This window comes from Pan troglodytes, chromosome 17 (assembly GCF_028858775.2).
Source record: "Pan troglodytes isolate AG18354 chromosome 17, NHGRI_mPanTro3-v2.0_pri, whole genome shotgun sequence".
Lineage (NCBI taxonomy): Eukaryota > Metazoa > Chordata > Mammalia > Primates > Hominidae > Pan > Pan troglodytes.
In genome coordinates this window covers 37,772,025-37,780,366 of record NC_072415.2, presented here as the reverse complement: position 1 = coordinate 37,780,366, position 8,342 = coordinate 37,772,025, and the positions used below count along the sequence as shown (strand labels likewise).

Genomic DNA, 8,342 nt, shown 5'->3' with positions numbered 1-8,342 from the left:
TTTGAATATGAATGAATGTAACTATTTTGCTTGCACATCTTTTTACCAGCACATTCAGTTGGCATTACTAAAGTTTCCTTTTGAATTAGAATATCTCTAAAACTTGAGAGTGTTTTACTTTCGTAACAAAATGCCAGTCTCCTACCTCAAGTTTTTTTGAGCCCAGGCAGAAATAACTGAAGTAATTCAAAAGGGAGGAGAGGGGCGGCACAGTGGCTCAGCCTGTAATGCCAATCCCAGCACTTTGGGAGCCAAGGCAGGAGGATCACTTGAGCCCAGGAGTTTGAGACCAGTCTGGACAACACAGTGGGACCCCGTCTCTACAAAAAATAGAATAAAATAATTAGCAGAACATGATGACACATGTCTGAAGTCTCAGCTACTCAGGATGCTGAGGTGGGACAATGGCTTGAGCCTGGGACACTGAGGCTGCAGGGAGCTGTGATAGCACCACTGCACTCTGGGCTGGGTGACAGAGTGAGATTCTGTCTTGGAGAAAACAAAAGGGAGGGAGAGGAAAACAGTATAAGAAAGAAAAATACATCAGCTATGAAAGTGTGCGTGAGAAATAGATGGTTTTACTTATTAAAAGGAATCTGTAGGTAGTCAGATTCACAGAATAAAGAATGCTGTACAGTGTAGTGAAAGAGAAAGGTTTTCAGCCCGGAGCCCTGCATTTGTGTCCCAGAATCGTCAGTTACTCATGAATATGCACCATGGCATCCGCATCCTTATCTGTACAATGAGCATATAACAATGCCTGCTTGTCTATTTAATTTAAAAGGCTATTATGAGAGGCAAAAAGGAAAAGGTATATAAAAGACCTTTGTAGAATGTAAATGTATATAGATATTAATTTTGATCTTCTAACCTTGACTGATGGTTATCACAGCAGTTGCTCATTATGTGTAAGTCTAAGCATTGAGTCTATCCCTTCAACTCTGTCTTCTATTGTCAAGAAGAAGTGAAATTAAAAACATAAAACCAAACACATCTGGACTTCCCTTGATGATCTATTTTCTGTCACTATTACAGTTGTGTTTATAGTGCAACAGAATAATATAGCAATTCACATAAATCAATGAGTGCAAGTTTTAGTGAAGCCTTCTTAAAAGGGCTTCGTTAAGTTTAATCCTTTAAATGTGAAATGAAAAAATAACTTGCTTTTTAATTCTTAAGAGACAAATTTTGTTGCATAAGAAACTATAATGAATAAAGAAAATGTATTTCACCTTGTACTTTAGCCCAGAAAGATAGCCATTGAACAATAGAGACTGATTGGACCTCTGTTGTGTGCCAAGCACCATGCTAAGCACAAGTCTATAAAGGTCATTAAGACTTGTAGTCTGCCCTCAAAGACTTTCTGGTCTAATGTAGAGATAAGTCATGTGGCCAGACACTACACAAGGCAGTACCATAGTGGAATGGACCCAATTCTACTGGAGCTATTGAAATGAATATCTGACTTCATCTGGCCTACCTCCTTGTCATGGTGATATGGTTTGGCTCTATGTCCCCACCCAAATCTCATGTCAAATTGTAATCCCCAGCGTTGGAAGTTGGCCTAGTGGGAGATGATTGTATCATGAGGGTGGTTTCCAGTGGTTTATCACTATCCCCCTATGCTGTCTTGTGATAGAGTTCTCATAAGATCTGGTTATGTGAAAGTATGTAGCACCTCCCCCTTCACTCTCTCTCTGTCTCTCCTTCCAGCCATGTGAACATGTGTCTGCTTCCCCTTTGCTTTCCTCTATAACTAGAAGTTTCCTGAGGCCTCCCCAGAAGCAGAAGCCTCTACAGCCTGAAGAACTGTGAGCCAATTAAGCCTCTTTTCTTTATAAATCACCCAGTCTCAGGTGTATCTTTATAGCAGTGTGAGAATGGACTAATACACATGGCAATACTTACTATGAGTGTGGAAGGCTAAGTTTCCCAAACCCAAGGGGGAAAAAAGGAACATTCACAAAGGGAACAGTATAATACAAAAACATCGAGGTGTGATCTCAAGGCATGTTCTGGGAATGGTCAAGTAAAGCACTGGAGGGTAGAGCAGCAAGGAATGAAGTTTGCTGGAAGTTGGGGCAGTTTCAGATCATACTCAGACCTGTGTAGTATGCTAAAGAATTTAGATTTTTATGTCTTGGGTTATAAAAAGCTGAGTAGGAATTTGAAATAAAGGAAAGATATCATCAATTGACATTCTTGAGTAGTCACAGTGGTAGTTCTATGGAGTCTGCCGGGCCCAAATAAAATCTTCCACTTGCTTCCAGTGCAGACACGACTCTGTTCCAGACTCTTGTACCAAATTAGTTAATTGATTAGTTAATTTAATTAATTACTGGTTCCAAAAATCCTGGGGTCAAGGACCAAAGAAAACACAGCTGTGTGACTATTTCATTGTATGTTAATATTAATAGGATGTTTCAATGCTTACAGAGATGATGTTATATCTAATAAATGTATTATTAAAATTAGTATATTGCCCTTTAAGGGAGATGCTGGTTTAGAAAATAGCTGATCTTTAGGGCAAGAAAGGGACATCCTGCTAAAACAGAAAAAGTTCTCTGAAAGAAAATCCTGCAGTATCAAAGAGACAATAAACCACTCTGATTCTGATAAAGAAATCTATTCCTTGCAGTAACGGAACCTTCATTGGTTTGAAAAGAAATCTGTACGTCAAAGCAAAAATGGCACTCAGATTGCTCTCAGAATCATTTAAGAAGGCAATATGGAGTTAACTGACACAACCTACTGGCTAGTTTGACAGACATCGATAGAGACAGCAGCATAAACTAGACCTAAAATGGAAGCCGACAGAACCAGGAAGGAAAACAGACCTTAGAATGACCATATGCATGTGAATGTGTGTGCTTCAGCACAACTGATATAAGTAAAGAAAATGGTATTAATAGAGGAATCATAATAGTATTTGGTGTATTTTATCCTACGTGTATTTGTTAGAATGAAAAGAGTATAAACAGGCCAGTCATCTCACTATTTCACAGTTGTGAGAGAAAAACTGTATTTACTGGCTGATAACATATTTTCTTTCTTTAATTTATGTTATTTCAGTGAGACTGTTCACATGGATCTCAAATAAGCTCTTCAATCAAAGCTACCTAAAATTATCACCATTTGCTAATATACCATGGCCTTCAAGTCAACAAGTTCTGATAAATACTTATTGGGTTTGGAAAGTCTTAGTTAAGTATAATTTCAAATTTCTTAGAAAATATGCATTGAGGTGTCATACCATTTTGTTTAAATCCCAAATACTTGAAGCTTGCTTTTCCTGAAACAATCATTGATTCATCAGTCAGTTTCATAGCTTAGTGACTTCGGGCATCCGAAACAGGTTAGAATTACAAGATGTTTAATCTCTCAAAGTAAAAGCCACTATGTTGGACCTCAAGACTACTTTTCTTCTAACATAGTCAATATTTCTCTCTCTCCCTCCTTTTCTCTCTTTCTTTTTTTCCAACCTAAGAACTGGAATTAAGTATATTCAAACAGAGAGCTAGTTATTGTAGCAAAATCATAATATTCAGGACATGCTATAGGGGTTCAGGAATAATACATATTATGATTTATATTGGTCATGTTGATGACTAAACAATTATTTCACAACATACCTATACATTTTATAGATGAATAGTTGAAAGTAAAGGGACCTATTTCCATAAAGGCCAGAGTATATGATTTTGCTGAATATGCTCTTGAACCAAGATATTCTTTTGATTAAATAAATAAATTCCCTTTATATATGAAGTTGATCTTAGGTACAATAAGGAGGACATGCATTTTGGTTTGGTTTATTTAATATTACCATCACTATACCTCCTGTTTAATGGTATGTGTTAATCCAAAAAAGAGATAAGACTTGAGATGCTGGCTTTTCATTTTTTTTCTACAGAAAACCTGGCCCATACAGAGCTTACACCTATGACCTTGGCTTCGTGGGCACCATGATCTCAGCAATGCATCTATCATGCCTGCCTTTGGACCTAATGAGTATGAACCACATTACATCAGAGAAGAGTGCCAGGGTCAACAATTAATATTTTAGAGTTACAACTACATGTGAACCTATGTACTTGCATTTTCAGCAATATTGCAGCATAGTATTATTTATCTCTAAAATAAAAAATGCATGAATATATTATCTGGCTTGCTAGTAAATATGATTCCAAGTGGGCAAATATTATTAATATATCTGGATCATAAGCAGTAGGATTTAAAAGGCATGATTACAAGCCAAAGCCAAATCTAACTTTCCCTTAAATACAGCTCTAGATTTATTTGAATGATATTTAATTGATCATTGATAGATACTAAAAATTGATGAATAGAAGTGATCAACCTAATTTATCTCTTTGGTAAGTCAAAACTTCATATAATTAATATAAGAGTTAAAATCAAGGCATCTTGTATTGCTTTCAAAGGTCCTCCCACCATTTACATGGTTTACCACAGCAACAGCTATGTTTGTCTGACATGATTCAGCTTTCAGGCCAAAGTATATGTGGCTGATCCTAGTTTGACTCTGAAAATATGTAGTTGCAAGCAAGACTTCAACTCTGTCATGCTCATCTCTTAATGAAGGCAACACGAACATGGAGTTATTCAATAGCCATTTTCCATCCTATGAACTGAACAAAAAGAGCTGGTCTGCAACTGGAGACTCAGCAACTGCACAGAGACACAGAAATGATAGGAGACAGCTGAGTTTTTCAAGGCAGGCAGTCCAGTGCCTCTTTCTCAGACATTCCTCAGTGCCAACCCCATTGCTGTGTATAGCTTACAAAAGAGAACTCTAAGTCCTTGCACTAAATTGGACTCTTTGCTTAAAACTATTCAGGTGATTTTTTTAAACCTATGACCAAAGGAGTGCTAAGAAATATAAATAGGAACCAAGAAGTATTCAAGAGAAATCAAGAAAGGTTAATTGGTTCATAATCCCCAGAGTCTGGCATAGGAATTTCTTGCAAAATGAAATTTAATTTAAATGTTTGATTTATGTACATAATATCAGTCAACTGTCATAAAGGGATGGTAGAAAAGTTTCTAGTAAACATAATCTCTCTTATATAAGAAAACCAAAAAATAAATATGTCATCTGACAAGGGTAAAGTCAGATATTATGTTAACAGTTCACCCAAACGAAGGCATGTCAGTCTGCATGTGGGGCAGGTGGCATTAATTTCTTAGAATAAGCAGATTAAAATGAAATATAAATTTGATTCTGCTTCATTTGGGGAAGACAAGATAGTGCCTAGCTTGAAACAGAGGCACCATATGGAGATAAGCATAGGCAATGAGAAAGAGACGTGAAGAAGGCACTTTGCCAACTATTATGACTTTTAATCTGTTTGCCAATTGTGTCCTAGATACCTCTAAAGGCCTTACTTTTTTACCTCTGAGTTTTCAGGCTACAGCAAGAATATGAATATGTATAAAGGGGGATAAATGATTCAACTAAGATTTATTCTGTTAGCTAAAGAGAGCTAGAGCCAATTTCATATTTGCATTTTTATCACCACCTCTTTAAATAAGATTACATAAATTCAAAATTATCTAGTTGTTTTCCAAAACTTTTTTGCATCAAATGTTGAGTTAAATTTATATTTGAAATAATGAAAATCATTTTTCTGGGCCATTACTCTTTTATACTTATGGTATTTGGTAGAATCTTTACATTTCTGTTTTTGTCATATTTTCTCAAAGAATATTGACCATACAATGGATATTTTGATTTCTAAATTGAAGACTTGTGGTTGGTTAATGTCTACTCAGTGACATAGTAAGTAACTCAATGAGACATAGTAAGTTAACTGGTTCATACATCTAGCACAAATGGATCAAGTTTCATGTAACCAGAAAACACAATGAAATAGGACATCTTAATCCTTCAATTACTGTGAATAATTGAATTGACATTATATTTTGATATTTTTACATATTCATTAGATATACATGTGATTTTCTGTCACTTTCTGGGCTGACATTGTTGAGAACTCATTAACAAACAGAAATATTGACCTTATGAACTGAATTTGAAAATGATACATGAAGAGTTACAAAGATGTTATCAATTTTCAAGATCTTTGCTTCAGGAAATTACATCTCAGCTCTTCACTCACTGTTATTTTTATAAACAAAAAGAAATGGTTATTGCTGGTATAATTATAGGATGCACTTCAGAGACTGATATTGTTGCACAGTGAATAAGGCACTACATAAATCAGAACTTTAGAAACAGGCAAGTTTGTCATGTTGCCTCAAGAGTACTTGTGGGCATAATGCCCTCTCCATGTGAACAACTCACTCCCATTATCGTTAACAATATTTTCTCATATAGGTATCTTAGAGAAGAAAACCATTTTCCTTTTATTGGTTGCCATTTCCATATTTCTGAGTGAGTGCCAGCTCTTTGCAGTTTAAAGTAAAAATACTAATTTACATTTAACTAAAACACTGATTTAAATGTGTACAAATCTCCCCATAACAAAATGATGAGCTACTTAAGACTAACTATACTAGTTTTAATGTGAGAAAAACGATGATGCCTAATTTTGAAATGTTAGTGAATTATTGTTATGTAATTGCTCTTCATGAGCTCAGCAGTAGTACCACTTCCCTATAACCAAGTAAAGAATATCTTATAAGCTGCAAAAAATTTTTACTGTATTTTTTATAAAAAGTAAACCTCAAATATTAAGCAACTGGTGACACGATAAACCAAAAAAACAAAGGGCCTATCATCTCCACTCAGGTCTTAGGACCTAAGGACCTAAGTACCTAAAAGAAATGAGATTGGTAGTGTCAAACCCATCCCTATTAGATATCAACTAACATCAATATACCATTACACATAATTCACACAAAGAACAGCCAACTAAAAACAACTTGAGGATTGTTGTTTTGGGGACATAAATTGCTTATCAGGTTCTTATGATTGAAAAAGATGATTTCTTCAAGTCAAAAGGAGTATTAATGACAGGCAAGTGCAACAGTTAAAAGGACAAAACAGAAGCTCACTGCAGTGATGGAGAAAAGAGAATATTTGCTGAAATTGGGGAGTATTTGTAAGCATAAAGAAAAATTGGATTTTAGGTAACTTGTCACTGGTAAAATGATGATGCATGATATGGTTGAAAGGCAAACACAAGGTATTGAAGGAGCAATGAGTTGGTAAAATAAAGGTATCAGAAATAAGTATGCAGAGGGATTATATTCTATACCCATAGAGGTTGTTCTTGATCACAAAAGCTAAGACTGTAAAATATCTTCAGCTTACTACTGCTTAAGTCACAATTTCTTCAACTGAGGAAATAATAATAATAACCATACATTTCTGTAGCATTGTTCTGAGTATTAGATGAGTTAATATAGGTGAAGCATTTTGGACAATGCCTCAAATATACAGTAAGAATTCAATAAATATAGCATGTGCTATTTTTATTATTATTGTGCTACTTCTTCATGAGAAAGAGAGAGCTTGGAAAATGACCACTTTCCACATGAGCAGCCCCTTACATTTATATCAAAAAGTGATAACATATTATACAACACTTCCAAGAGTGTATACGACTCACAATTTGAATGTACTGAATTACTTCTTTTTTTAAAGAAAGGCTTACTTCCCCTTTACTAAGAGTTAGGTAAATATCAATATCTAATCAAATTCAAAATTAAATATTTGTCTTTAAAAGTGTCCTTACAAGCAGTGGGTCATAGTGTGTCACTTCTCTCATATTCCTCAAAGCCTCCTGGAGAGGCCTACTGAAAATCTAAGCATTTTAAATTTGTAGGAAACAAATGGCTTTTTTGGGGGAGACAATAGCATCCTTTTATATTGCCAAAAATGATGCAAATATTTGCTCCTTTTGAAATCTGTTTTCAACAAACATTTTTGAATAAAATAACTGATCTGGGCACTAATGATAGGAAGATAAATAAGGCATGGCATATGGCATCAAGGAGTTTACAGTATATTTGGGAAAACAAGTGTATGAAACTACCTAAAATCGAAATTAGATATTCAGGAACACAGAGTTGGGGTATCAGTCTCTACTGGTCATGGATGAACAAAATTTTACAAAGAAAATGCTGTCTTATGGATACGAATGGGAGGATAATTGGAAATCAAGACTTGGATCACAGAAGAATGATAAAGTCTAAAGCTAAAGATTTAAAAGACATTAATATAGGAGATAATAGGGGTCAGTGGAGGTCATGGCTACAGATAAAATTACCCAAAGATATATTAAAAAACAAAGAATAAATCTAGACAGAATCCCTAATATCTGGTATAAATTGATTAATGGATCTTTGTCTTATTT

At 35.0% G+C, this 8,342-nt stretch overlaps 1 long non-coding RNA gene across 1 annotated transcript; it reads left to right on the top strand.

The window, feature by feature from the left end:
- Positions 1–1,713: 1,713 nt before the first annotated feature.
- LOC134808592 (uncharacterized) lies at positions 1,714–4,160 on the top strand. Its single transcript, XR_010151878.1, has 3 exons — positions 1,714–1,811; positions 3,073–3,203; positions 3,914–4,160. It is a non-coding gene; the product is annotated as an uncharacterized LOC134808592 (long non-coding RNA).
- Positions 4,161–8,342: the final 4,182 nt, after the last annotated feature.